This window comes from Larus michahellis, chromosome 7, assembly GCF_964199755.1.
Source record: "Larus michahellis chromosome 7, bLarMic1.1, whole genome shotgun sequence".
In the NCBI taxonomy this organism is placed as follows: domain Eukaryota; kingdom Metazoa; phylum Chordata; class Aves; order Charadriiformes; family Laridae; genus Larus; species Larus michahellis.
This window is the reverse complement of record NC_133902.1, coordinates 29,250,870-29,265,434: the sequence shown is the minus strand read 5'-3', so window position 1 is coordinate 29,265,434 and position 14,565 is coordinate 29,250,870. Positions and strand designations below refer to the sequence as shown.

At 45.2% G+C, this 14,565-nt stretch overlaps 1 protein-coding gene across 2 annotated transcripts in view; it reads left to right on the top strand.

Moving 5' to 3' along the window:
• The first annotated feature begins 2,812 nt into the window (after nt 1-2,812).
• Nucleotides 2,813-14,565, top strand: part of CREB1 (cAMP responsive element binding protein 1) — a 37,994-nt gene continuing 26,241 nt past the window's right edge. The window contains exon 1 of one of the 2 annotated variants that reach the window (XM_074593899.1): nt 2,813-3,100. The gene's annotated coding sequence lies outside the window, so the exon portion shown is untranslated. The remainder of the gene's footprint in view (nt 3,101-14,565) is intronic. The other variant, XM_074593901.1, reaches the window with a different exon arrangement.

The following is a 14,565-nucleotide window of genomic DNA, read 5'->3' as shown; positions in this document are numbered from 1 at the left end:
GACACTCAGATGGCTATATTTCTTCTGCTCATTATAAGTATTTTCTCACAGAAAGTACTTTACTCTTCCTAAGAAGAGCACAAAAGCTGATCCCTTATGCTTTGATCTCAGAACCACTCCTTGAAACCAGGGGTTTTAGCAAACTATAAAATCCACACAGCAAAACGTCCATGTTTTAGCTGAATTAAAGTATATTTTTAACTACCTATTTTGATTTACATCTGTATATGGTAACAAAATGCATAGAAGATATGTTATTAAACACACATTAAAATATTAAAATCCTGTGCAGTGGGGCTAGAGTTCAAATGTTAAAACACTATCAAAAACAACCCTCTACCTTATTTTCTAGTGGAGTGAAATGAGAAGAATGTGATTGTGAGACCAGCCTTTCGCACCTCTGCTGGCCATTTAGAGTGAGAAGCGTTTCCATTCACTGTCAATGAATAGTCCAAATTAGAAACACTGATTTTAGATTGCTCACCTGTCTCAAAAGCTTTAAATGGCAGAAAACTCTGCTCCCAATAGCAGTTGCAAAGGACTTACTTAGTGGGTCGAGCTTTTATATCCTAGTGGACTCTAAAAAGAGAAAATCACTTCCCAAAATGATGTCAGCTGTACACCGCAGCCAGGATTGGGCATGACCCAAAGGCACAGCACAGGTCCACAACACCGGGGAAGAAGAGGGCATGGGGAGAGCGGCAGTGGAGGCGATGCTGGGCTGTAACCTTGGAGCTCCTGTCTGCAGGCAGGGCAGAGGGAAAACGTACGTCAGAGGCAGAAAATGAGCTGTGGCCCAAGCCATAGTATGTGCTGTCAATAAAACAATGTTTTATCTGTTGAACTTAGGCTGCGTTTTGGTTTTTTTTACACATCAAAGCTGGTTTTTTTTCAGTTTATTTTAGAATAACTGCAATCAAGCGCAAAGTAATCGCTCCCTGCACCGCCTTTTGTTATTTTTGATGGAGTTAGACAAAACTCAGCGTAAGTAAAATCAGTTCAACCTTCTTGAGAAAATAAGACTTCACAAGAGTAAAACTAATTTACACCATGCACCGGTGTTGTCCGATGAAGTGTCTCACGGGGCGGCCGTGACAGGCTGGCTGCAAAAATCAGCCAGAATTGGAGCTTCAAATCTTGTTATGTAGTGCCATCTTGAGGTTTTGTGAAACAAAAAGTAGTTTCTCCAAGGTTATGTATAGCTTTTATCTGTTTGTAGTTGGAGAAGTTCATTCTTCAGGGTGTATGATCGGGTGCATTCAGCTGTGTCTGTGAACTGGAGAAGACGGAGCTGGACTCACCCAGATGGAGCACCGCTGCCGGGCCCATTCTCTGCTCCATGGTGGCATCGACTCTTCGAAAAACCTTTCCTAGAAGTTCACCTATCCAGAGTTTAAAAACCCCAGCAAGGGACATCACACTGGCACTGCAGATGAGGGCGAGGGCCACAGAATGTGGCCACTCCTCTTCTCCAGAGACACAAACCCGTATCTCGTCCCCTTCCCCGTTGTGACAATGTCTGTCCTTCCTGAGGCACAACGCTGGCGCCATGGGTGCAAACTGCCGCCTCGGGCACAGCAGCTCTGAAAATTGTGGGTTTTAGAATCATAGAGTTATCTAGGTTGGAAGGGACCTTTCAGATCATCGAGTCCAGTCATCAACCTAACACTGACAAAACCACCGCTAAACCATGTCCCTCGGCACCATGTCTACCCATCTTTTAAATACCTCCAGGGATGGTGACTCCACCACTTCCCTGGGCAGCCTGTTCCAATGCTTGATAACCCTTTCGTTGAAGAATTTTTTCGTAATATCCATCCTAAACCTCCCCTGGCGCAACTTGAGGCTGTTTCCTCTTGTCCTGTCGCCTGTTACTTAGGAGAAGAGACCAACCCCCACCTGGCTACAACCTCCTTTCAGGCAGTTGTAGAGAGCGATAAGGTCTCCCCTCAGCCTCCTCTTCTCCAGGCTGAACAACCCCAGCTCCCTCAGCCGCTCCTTATGAAGACTTGTTCTCTGGACCCCTCACCAGCTTCGTTGCCCTTCTCTGGACTTGAATTTTTTACAGCGTCAGTGCCTGGTGTCTGCACATCTGCCAAAACAGGTCTGTCCCTCCAGCGCTGGTGGAGGCCAGTTGCTCGGGGCTGGGGGATTTCATGGGGATATTTGTGTCACAACAGAGGAGCTGTCACCCTGTGCCTGGTTTTGGGCCGGCATGGCTGGCCAGCCACAGGGCCAGAGAGGGCAGGGAGGGGACGGGGCATCACAGCGCAGTGAAAATGGGGCAGCAGAAGGTGTAGAGGAGCAACATGAGGGATCTGAGTGCTCCGCCATGGCAGGGACACCACACAGGCAACCGGCATTGAGGAGGGGCAGCATGGCCTGGCCGCAGCACCTCACCCACCATGTTGTGCCTGTGAAGACGAGGGTTTTGGGGTGAGAATCAGAGGCCTGAGTTAGAGACTGGGCAGCAGTGGGACACGCAGGCAGGGGATCCCCAAAGGGGTAAAGGGGAGTAGGTCCCCCCGGGGAGCCAGGGGGTGCGTGGGGACGTGAGTGGGGAACCCGGGTGGGCCCGTCGCCCTCAGCGGGGGCTCTGGGGCAGACGCGTGGACGCCCGACTGTTTCCGCGACGTCTCCCGCCTTCCCGGCCTCCTCGCTCCCTTTCCCCCCCGGCTCCGCGCTTTCTTTGCGGGCCGCCCCGGGGCGGAAGCGCCGTTCGCGCCTTCCCGCGGCCGCTCGGCTCTTTCCGCCTCCCCCCCTCCCTCCGGCCCGGCTTCGTTCGTTTCCGCGGTCGCTCGGCTCTTTCCGCGGGGGCTGGCGGCGCGCTCGGCCGTTCCCGCCGCCTGCCGGGCGCTCGGCGTTTTCCGTGAGCGCTCGGCGTTTTCCGTGCGGGCCGCGGCGCGCTCGGCGCTTGCTCCCTGGCTGGCGCTCCTCAGTCGGCCGCTGCCTGCCTGTCGCCGGGCTGGGAGCGCCTGTGTGTGTGTGAGTGACGCGGCGGAGGTGTAGTTTGACGCGGTGTGTTACGTGGGGGAGAGAATAAAACTGCGGCGAGATCCTAGGCGCGAACGAAAGCAGTGACGGAGCAGCCTGGTAACCGGTAAGAGGAGGAAGGCGCCCAGCAAACAGGGGCGGGGGGGAGGGAAGGAAATGGAGCCCGGCGGGGACCAGGGGAGCCGCCGGGCGGCAGGACGCGGGGGCCCGGCCTTGCACCGCCCGCGGGAGGGGCGCCCGCTTTAAAGATGGAGCCGAGCCCTGCAACATCCCCGCCGCCGCCGCGCCGCGAACAAAGGATAATGGCGGATGGGAGCCGGGCCCCGGCGGCGGCGGTGGCGGCCGCCACGGCCGGGCGGCGGCGGCGACTCTGGCGGCAGCCAGCGGCGGCGCTCACCGCGGCGGGGACGGGGGATCGCGCCCCCCGGCCCCAGGAGGAGGCGGCGGAGGAAGACGACGAGGGGGGAGCGGCAGCGGCGGGGGGCGGCCGCGCACCCACCCGCGCCCCCTCAGCGGCGGGGCGCCGCCTCGGCCCGCTTCCTCCCCTCGGCGCTGCCCGCCTCGGCCGGCGGCGGCCTCCGGGCGCGGCCTCCCGGCCCCGCCGAGCTCCGGGGCCGGCGGTGGTGGCGGCGGGGCGGGCTGGCAGCCCTCCTGCCGGGGCCGCCCCGGCCCCCCGCGCCCCGAGTTTCACTTCCCCGGTGACCCGAGTGCGCTGTATAAATAAATAAACCAAACTCTTCCATGGTGGAAGGGAGCTCGTGGGGCGCTCCCAGGCTCTGTAACGAGAAGTTTTTTGGGGTTTTTTTTGTGTTTTTTTTTTAAATAAAAAAAAAAATCTGTGGACAGCAGCTGGGGCCAGCGCTTGGTCTTGGTGGTCACTTTTATTCGCAGCGAGGGGCAGGGCCGTCCCCGGGAGGCTGCGAGAGGGGGGACGGTCACCCAACACCGGGGACATGCCGGAGGGAAGAGCTGCGAGCCCGGTGCGCGGATCACGTAACGGAGACACGGGGCCCCTTCGCCGCCTTATTTCTTCCCCGTTAAGTATTTTTAACCCAAAGCGAACTCGAGCCTGGCCGCGGCGGGCGAATCTCGGTTTGGGATTTGCTTTTGCCAGTTTTCCACGGGCTCTGAGGTGCTGGGCAGGGAGCAGGATTTGACCTCTCTCCCTGCTTTAATAGCAAATGTCAGCCCGGCTGCCTTTTCCACCTTACGCCAGCCTTGCCTTGCTGCAGCTGTGGGCTTTTTTTTCCCCCCATTTTGTTGCCTAGAGTAGAAGATGTTATTTTGACTTAATTTCTGCTTTCAAAACCTGGATATCTGTATTTTTGTCTGCGGTAATAAGTAAAAATGATGTGGCAGTCGTCTTAAAAAAAACTTCTTTTGACCAAAGATTTTTACACCTCTCAAATGTATATTTGGGATAAAAATAGGATAAAAATTTTTATAGATCATGTGACCCTTCTGAAAACATTTTTTTTAATATCTTTTTGTTTTCTTCTCCCTCCTAAATATCAAAATGCTTGCACGTAATCTGCATCTGGAATAACAGCCATCATTAATTTACTATTTTTTTTCGGGGGCTAGAAACAAGTTTCCTATTTTTTAAATAAAGGACTAGAGACTTAGGAATATCAGATATCTCTGTTTAGTCCCATTGTGACTACCAAACACTTATTTCAGAATACAGGAATTTTGAAACTCTACTTACTTCCTTTCCCTGCATCAAGAAATACAGAATTTTACAGTAAAATGTGGCCATTCCAGATGAGTATTTGTGATTTACATATGTAAATAGGCCTGTCCTTCCTTGTATGTTAATTTCTGTTTTCTGTCACTTCCACCACTTCTTTTGAAATTAACACCAAAGGTGCTCTACATCACTTCACTCTGAATAATACCAACATGATAAAAGAGTTTGTAAAGTTGTAATTAATTAATAGACATCTGAGGACTTCAGTAAGCAACGTAGCTGTTGATAGTCATTAAAGAGAATGTAGTTGTTGGTGTATTTCATTCATTCTTGGTTTGATGCACTTCATTTTAAATACAAAAATGCGACAGTAAATCCTGCTTGTTGTTTTTTGTAGCTTTAGAAACAACGTTTTACTTTATTTCATAATAGAGTGGAAGACTCTCGGATCCATATTTTCTAACACAGATCTCTGCGTTTCCTCACCAGCTTTGTATCCTCACAGATCAGAGAGAAAAAGGAACAGAGAGGTGGTTGTGTATTTATATTGTGTGTATTTACATATTACAGGTGACCTAAAATGAAATATTTGCATGTAGGAAAGAAGAGTGTAATAATATTTAATGCTTTCATTTCATTGATAGAACATAAATGTTTAGATAGTACTTTCAGCTTTGTGTCTGGATTTGCATCTGATCTATATATTTTCTCCCATACTTTTGGTGATAAGGGTGTCTGCTACCCTGTGTGGGGAAAAAAAAACAAACCCAAAGGTCTGGAAGGGAAGAGGGGTCTGCTGATAATAGAAAATTTAGAAGCATCTCATTTAGACTGTCAAGTCATCAGTCTTTCCTGAAAGCCTGCACCAGCGTAGCTATTGCTGGTACTGATGTCAAATATAAAATATTCTGTAGTAGCTGATCGTATTCTGGAAAGTGGCTGTTCTGCTGCAGTAAGAAGCAAACAGCCTCTTGTTGCCAAAGTGCAGCTACAGCTCTGTAGGTGCACATTTTGATAGCAGACAAGGCCCTGACTAGGAATTTCTGTTGACACCCTTTTGAAACAAATGGGATATTCACACTTCACCTCTATTTTCGGATCTCTGGAAGCAAGTGGAGATCAGTTACTCATGCCGCACTTCTCAAGGCTTTTCTGCAGTGAGAAGGCCGTGGTAGCTTTCTGCCGCTAATGTAAAGTTAGTTTCATGGGACATGACAGCAATCCTCATCTACAGAAACAACCCTTCTGAATTCGGTTTGAGCTCTCTGGTGCCCTACCTGCATACAGTTAAAGTTTCATGACAAGGCAGAGATTTTTCTCTGAATTAAAAATTGTGATGCCTCATCTGCAGTCTCTGTGGTCACATTTTGTGGTGATTATGAAAACCTGAGCAATCTGTGGTTAATAATTTTTGTACATCACCTAACATGAAGGAATTGATATCTCTTTTATTCTTCAAAACTTCTAAATCACCTGGTTATACTGCAATTAAAAAGGTGAGTGAGAACAAATACGGCACCTTCTGTTTCTGAAATGGCCTTATCAGCTGTGCAGAAGATGAAGCTGTGCCAGGGTTTAGTTGGTCTTTTAGGTAAAAAAGCATTTGAAAAGAGACAAGGATTTTCTCATTTCATGCTGCTGCTGGGTTTTTTTTTTCTGGCAGTGCTGGATTTAGAGTATCCTGTGCAAAGTGGAGAGAACAGAAAACTAGGTGGTGGAAGAGCCACTTAAAGGGGAGAGGGCAAAGAATTTGGAGGGAGTGTGTTCCTGTTTGGATGCATGTGTATGTTTTATATATATGTAGAACATATATACATACATACAAGTTTAAAGCAGCACTGATGCTTGTTAGGTACTCTAAATGATTTTGAGCAAACTGCATAGGTATAGGGTTTCTGTTACCATTTAAGATAACAAGCATACCTGGTTTTCTCCTGAGAGTATTGTGCGATTTGATGTTTGTCATAAAGCAAGCCCATTAGGTGAAAGATGGAAAAATAGTTCCAAAGATAGGAGAGTCCTGCCAATTGCTGTTCTGGACTTCATTACTTTTCAATTGGTCTCTGACACAAGACTACACTAGCTACTTTAGACAAAGCTGCAGGAAGCCTTATAATTAACTCTCTTGAAGCTACCGTCATGCAGGAAACTGAAACAAAAATGTCTACCCTTGATGTTTTCACACTTTTTGGAGGGGAGCATGGAAGTGATCTGTAAAAAATCTCTGATGCTCTAAGTGTTGTTCCAGCAATAGCTTGTTTGGTCAATGAGGTTATCACCAAAACTTTTTTCGCTGCATTTGGAACAGCTGTAAAGCTGGGTTGTATTTTCCTCTTTTGGCAGAAACTTTTTCAGATAGCTTTCTAAACTTAGAAAAGAGCAGGTTCTTTTCTTGAGCAGACTCAAAAAATAAAAAATAAAAAAAAAGGTAGCTTGAGAAATCCAGGAATTTCTGAAGTTTATCTACTGCCTGATGGACCGAAACCATAGTTCCACATATGTTTTTTGACAATAATATTGGCTGAAGCATCTTCCATGTCTGGTGATTTGTTCATGTCCTCTCCGTTGCAGTGGCACGAATGTTTGGGCTGCTGGATGGTAGGCCTGACTGGGGAAATGACCCAGCAGCATGAGGGGTGGGGAGCCTGATTATTTTTCACCTGGATCATTGCCTCCGCTGTTTGCTGCATGGTTGCACAGTATCCATACCAGCATAATCAGGGGAAGATATGGGTCTGGAATGAGCAGGAAGATAAGGGCAGCTCAAACAGCAGCACTGCTAAATGAGAAAATGCAGCCTACATTAAAATTTTTAAATTATTGCTGTGTTTTGTAACTAAGCTGGATGGCATAGATCCTGTTCTGGGTTCTTCTTGCTGCAGTGCTGGATCATTTAGCCAAATTTAAGTTTTTATGTGTGCCAAATGTGAGCAAATGAACATGAGCAGCAGCTGTTCCCAAATTTCAATATCATGTATACGTACTGTTTGTTGTGCTACTTATTTACTTGGCTTAAACACCTTTTGTGTGCTTTTTTTCACTTCCTCAGTCCTGTTCTCACATGTTTTGTTCTAACTTCTGGTCTCCCGTCGCCATTCTCCGCAGCTCTTTGCTGCAGTCTTCTTAATCATCTCTCCAGCAACTCTGTAACCTCCTGTGACGTTTTGGCTCCAATATTACCTGCATTTCTCTGATAGATGCTACCCTAAATCTTCTCTTGTTCTCTACTGTTATTCCAAGATCAGTTAGATTTTGCTTTCCCTTGCACCTTTCCTAGGATTTGAATATAAAATCTCTTTTCATCTAGCTTACCTTTTATAACCCATGGAGTAATGGATGGGAAGCATTATTTTCTTGCCTTTTTCTGATGACTCTTCCTCTGGCTCTGTGTAGCTGGCTCGGCCTCAAACTCTGCTGGTGCCTGTCCATTCCTCCAAGTGACATGCAGTATGAGCAGGGTTTGTAAATTTATGCCTTTGTAGATTGTGGAGAGCTTTCTCTTGGGGAAAAAAAAGCCTAGGGCATTACTATAGAAGTAGGACCCCTGCGCCTCTTCCTGAAACTCATCCAAATTTTTCTCTTCTGTGCTGATAGGAAAATTCTAGGAGATACCAAGGGAGGGAAGATGTGAAAAGGGACACCGTCTACTAATGCCACAGCATAATACTAATAGAAGCCTGTTGCTGTGGTTTCATCTGATAGAACTGTATGTGGCTGTCAAGAGACAGACATCTTACTCTTTCCTTCTCTTCTGCTCCTGGTTGTGTGGTGTTCGGCCATCCCTTACATTGCTGTAGTGTTGATTGGTGTAAAATCTAATGAGCCAGGTGAAATCACTAACCTAGTAGAAAACTGTGCTTTTTTTGTTAGGCTATTTTTTTGCTGTGTGAGCGAGCTGAATTGGTTAGTGATTGAGATGCCGTTCACACCAGCACGGGGCCAAATTCACAGGGAGACTGTAGGGAAAGGAAGGGGACACACACAGCTTTCTCCCTTCAGCATCAGAGAGCTGGGTCAGCAGGTGACCCGTCTTGGGGAACCACAGCATTCCATGATTCGGAGTGAAAGCAGGAAGAGTCGGGCTCTGTCCATGGTGATCGGAGCCACATCCATCTGTTTGTCGTCGCGGCTAGGGAAGCTATGGCACAGCAAGTGCCTCAGTTGAAGAAAAATAAAAAAAAAAAACCAAGAGGAAAGTTTCCCTCTTTTGAAAGCCTGGTGACAGCTGTGTGGTTGAACTAGTTACTCCTTATCAGAGGCAGGTTTCAGTCTTCTCAAGACTGTCAGTTGGCCCAAGGCACCTGGGTGGTGACCTCGCTTTAGTTTCACTATTACTACAAACTGATAGATGCCTTAGCCTGTCTGCCTGAATTTAAAATAATAATTGTGGCTGAAACTACTCAGATGAAAGTTGTAGTGTAAGGTCAGTGTAGCATATATAACCGCATACGTTATCCTGGGTTGGGTAGAGGAAGAAGTATGTTACCTGCTGTAGACAACTGCTTTGTCGGTCATGTGGCTGTTTGAAAAATGTGTCTGCCCAATCCTCAGAAAGATAATGTTGACTATATAAGAAATAATCATCCTGTTTCCGGCCTCCCACTCCTAAGCAGTGTCATCAGTAAAACAAGAATAATCAAATTACAGAATATAGATTTCTTTTCTTCAGCATCTTTGTTGAATTCCCACAGTCTTATGACACCTGTACCCATGACTTGATCTACTTTGTTTTCATTGGCAGGCCTGGCTGCAGCAGGGTAGACTCTGCTCCACCTTCCCTGTTCCTGCTCCTGTGCCAGTAGCACCAGTACGGCTGTTTGTCAGGCAGTGGCGTGAACTGGATTGGAAAACTGGTCCGGGATAAAAATAAGTTGTGTTTTCTGTCTGTAGTGCAAGTGGGTTGCCCTGTCGCATTTACTACACAGCCTCACAGACAGCTGTAAAGGTATAAATAAGAAAGGATGCGGAGGAAAGCAGAGCCTGAGCTGGCAGTGCTGCCAACAGATACACCTGTAAGACTGTAGTTTGCAGAAAGCAAGATTTTCTTTTGTGTGCAACACACTGATGCAAAACACAGATTCTGTTTCCTTTTCTGTCCCTTTCTGGTTCGTCGATGGCTCCCGTTGCTTACTCAGGGTCGTCGTTCTGACCTTCAGTGTTACCAGCAAGACACATCTCTGTTCAATGGAGACAGCTGTGTTGCCCACAGGTAATGCTGGTCTTAAACTCCAGTTCAGTGTTTGAGAACCAAGATAAATTATTCTCTGTTCTGGAGATGACACTTTTGCAGAGTAGATCTGCCTGGAAAGCACATGAGGTATCTTTCTCATTTAAGAAGCTTTCCAGCACCGTCTGGGAACATGTAGGAAAATATAAAAATACATGAAAAATAAAACAAAATCCAAAATTTGTCAAATTAGTCAATTAATCAAAATTATTTTACTACAAAATTTGGTTACTGTTTCATCTCAGTTGATTTTTAGATAGAGGGTGGGCCGTGGATTTAATTTTGATGCATTAAGCAAGATAATGTGTCTGCTATTGCTTCAAGACTAGTGGTAATTGACCGAGCAACAATGACTGCAATATAGCTAGTAAAGCCAGAGCAATTTTAGGATTTAAAATATTTCCAAGTCTGAGCTGTGGCTTAAGCCCCAAATCTTTTGGTTTTAATGTTGCAATAAATTTTGTGAATAGGATGCATTCAGAAGTTGGACAAGGGCAAGGTTTGTGAGGAGGTGCTGTTTTTCTTGTGCATACCTGGGCATACTCTACTGTAGCACTCAAACTGCAGAAAGGATTCAAAAGTTTTCACTTACTAGAGAGCGTTGCAGCAAAAAGTACTCTATACTGCCTGTTAAGAAAGAAACAAAGCTATTAACTCATAAGAGAAAGTATGCTGCTTGTACAGATACAGGTTATTTTGAATTTGTTTCAGACATTTGACTTTACATCTGGTAATTGTCAGCTTTGTATGAATAATTCAGTCTATCTGACTTTCAGATGACCAGCTCTAAAGGTAATCTCTCAATAAAACAGTGAAAGCATTGGTCTGAGACATCCATTTTGTTGTGTTGTTTTTTTAAAATAAGACTTTCCAATATTTACCAAATTATATAACTTCATGCTCTTATACTATGGGTTGGACTCTAGAAATACCACATTCCAGTACATTCCAGGCATCAAACAGAATGAGCAGTGTTTGGTTTAATAGCTTCTGCCCATAAAGCTTGCAGCGTAAATATATGAAGTGGCATTTTTAATGAATTAATCCTTTAGCCACTGACATTCAGAAGTGGGTTAGAAACATCAGCAGTGGAGCTTCCCTTCTCACCAACAGACAGAATCTCAGCACAGACACAAATTCTGCCTAAAACTTTCTTGTCGAGTTTAACTATGCTGCTGGCAATACCTAAAACCCTGTGCTTGCCCTGAATTTCTTAATTGATTTGATAGTTCTCTGAAACAGAAGAATGATGTGAAAACGAGTGGGATCTGTATCACTTTAGTATTCCAACATCAGACCCCTTTCAATATGCAGTATTTTGCAGTGACCTACACTATTCAGACCTCAGGCTCTTTTTTTTTTTCTTAATTTTTACACAAACAAAACAAATGGATGATGAAATTCGTATATCTAATTTAACATTTTAGATCAAAGAACTTCAAATACTAACAGTTGCCCTCCCTCATTACAGGATGGGAAAGGAAACAGTATTGATGGGAAAGTCCCTGAATTTCTGGGACTTCCCAGAAGGTTAAGTTTCAGAATATAAATTTACATTCATATTACATTAGAATGTCATCTTTAATCAGTGTAATCTCTAAGAACCTTCAGTCCAGTCTTACAGTACGCTATTCTGATAAATGTGACGTGTCTGTTAATATTTTCACACTGTAAAATTAACAGAGGCTCTGGAAACAAATTACTTGAGAATGGAAGGAGTTCAGGTAATAATAACCATGTTTACATGGTTATCTGTCTTTATCACATTCCTGCATATGCTTTCATTAAATCATACCTGGTATGTAATTTAAATTATTACAATTTTTGAAACACCTGTATAGAGATGATTCCTTTCTCTGTTGCAGGTGTAAGGTTACTGTATGTTGTATTCTTGGCCCTTGGGCTTGGAGCACTCAAGTTAACCAGACTGATGTCAGTCTGTGTAATGCTCTGGGTTGTTTTGGGTTTTTTTAGTAAGTTGTTCCTGATCTGCTCTGAGCACCAAGAGGGAGCTACGTGATCTTCTGTATAATTTTAAAGTAGCTTTAGTTTTGTTCACTTAAGCATTTGTCATGGACCCAGTGACTGAGACTATGCAAATCTCTGTACCACATACATACAGCAAAGCCTGTGCAGGAGCCACTGTTATTGAATACCCTTGTCTTAACAACATCGTCTTCCCACTTCACTCTCTCTAGGAGAGTAGCTCCATTCAGCAGTCAGTCATCAGTCCTGTAGTTGTTTGCTGGGAACAAGTTTCAGTAATTTCTCCACCTTGGAGGTAACCATTTATTTAATTCAAACATGTAGAGTCACTCCCTACAGAGCTGCACACTGCCCCGGGGATTGCAGCAGTTCCTCCAGCTGATGCCTCTGACCTGGGATGTTTAAAGGTTGCTTGGCACATGGACAAAGATCCTTACAACATGTCAAAACGTTGTCAAATATTTCATGCAGCATTTAGGTGGGTCTTTTTCTGTCAGAATGAACGATGGGACGGTAAAAGGCCACAAGACACAGAAATGCATATGGAGGAGAACAAATATGATCCATCTGAATGACTCTGCAAGTCAAGTGGAAATCTCAAGTCCTGACAGGTCTGTCCAGTGGAAAAAAGGAACACATGCACCTTCTTAGGTGGATCTTAACCTTTCTAACTTGGCATCATTTTCTGCTCCAAATACTCCTTTCATTGTTGGTAGGGACACAGTCCTCTTTTCTAACATCATCTCCCGTTTTCTCCCTGTCACAGGGGAAGGAGGAGGTCTCTGTCCACTTGCAAAATTAGCTGTCTTTTCTGTTACTCTGGACTGCCTTAGCTCTTCCCCTGGAACACCTTCACATGCCAATATTTGCTATGAAAGGAGGTGGCCCAAAATGTTCTGCTTGTTGACCGGACACAGCAGGATAAATTAGTTATTTGGCATATCTAGATAGCCGGGTGGTACCAGAGCACTGTTTCCAACTTGCTCACTGTGCCAGCCATGTACAACCTACCTCCTTACACAGGGGTCGCGTAGGTGGTGTAGCATGGCGCTGAGCCCAAGCTAACAACCCCTACTAAGAGGTAGGCTGTACCAGCTTGGGCACAGGGCCTCGTTAGCAGAACAGAGATGTTAGTCCATTCTACCCGTTGCCATACTGAAATTACTTGGGTTCAGGCTGCATCAATACACCCTATGTCCTTTAGGTGGGTGGTGTTTCACGTCCAGCAAGCTTTCACCACGGGATGAACAAGTTCCATCCCTGCCTTGCCACGTGAGGTGCCCGCTGTTTGCAGAAGTGGGCACCGTTGATGAGCTGCAGCGCCCAGTAGCATCACAGGGGCTCCCTTTTGGAGGCAGACCGGCAGACACACACACGTTACCTCACTGGTCTTAGTACAGATGTAGTCCTATTTTCCTTTTTTCGTTAAAACCTGCCTTCAGACTAGTGCATGGTCACAGTTTCACACTGAGGTTGGAAATGCAAATAGAAGTGATTGGCTTCATGTCACTGCAGTCGGTTACGGTGGGAGGTCGGCTTCACATCTCATGGAGTCATCTATTCCTCAGGTCTCCACTCGCTGCTGTTCCAGTCAAAGGCAAAATTTGATGAGGGCCAGAAATTAAACCTCATCATGAGTGGCTATGCTGATTATTAATTTGCTAGGCCTGTAGCAAATTCTCTAGCAAAGAGCTTGTTCCTGGAGTTTGTGATGAATTCGGTGGGAGCGATAGCTCCTAGGTGCTGTCATAAAAAAATCATCCGATGCCGGTATTTTATGTTGTGTTAAAGATGTCTGTGTACAAATGATACTCTCCAGATACATAGTTGTGATAATTTTTATTAAGTAGCCAGCAGCCACACTACACATGGCAAAGTGACCCCCAGTACTTTCAGCAGACAGGTGGAGAAGAGGCCTGTATTTTGACAATTTCACGTGGTTTCATTTTTTGTGAAAGGAAAACTTCTTTCTACAGTTAGTAGGAATTGCAAGAAATCAGCATAGGTTGAAAATTAGGTGCTTTTTGTGTTCTAAAAATAATGCCAGAGAAAAGATGGTAAGCTGTAGTAAAGTGCGGTCAGCTTGTATGTAAATGTACTGTATAAACATAACATTGGTAAGAAAAGAACTACAAAATGTGCTGAATTCTCAGAAACAAGCAAGTTCTCATGAAGTCTCTGTGAATAGATTGTGTATACTGCCCAGGACATCCTTAAAAACCTGTATTTTCTTTAAATTTCAGTTTGCAGACATCTTTTGGGGTGTTTTGGGGTGGGTTTTTTTCTACACACATTCACTAATGGTGTTTATAACTAGTTCTCACAATTCTGTCACACGTTAAGGATCGCAGACATAAAGCATGTGAATTAGTCTTTTAATACCCTAAGTGCATTCAATATGAGGACAGAGCATTTATAAATAGAAGGTATTTATGGATTACGTTTTCAATAACAATAGTAGTTACTCAATGACTTTATAACCCTTCTGGGATTTGTTTTGACATTTTGTTTTGTCTAAGTGAAGTCTGGTAGCATTTTGGGGGAATTTGTGAATGCAAAAGGGATAAGACAGTGGAGGGGCATTTGTTTGGTTTTCATTGTTAATGCCTTAGGAAATGCTTGCTCTGGTCTCTCCCCTCGGGCTCTTCTACCAGGCTCTTTGCAGACC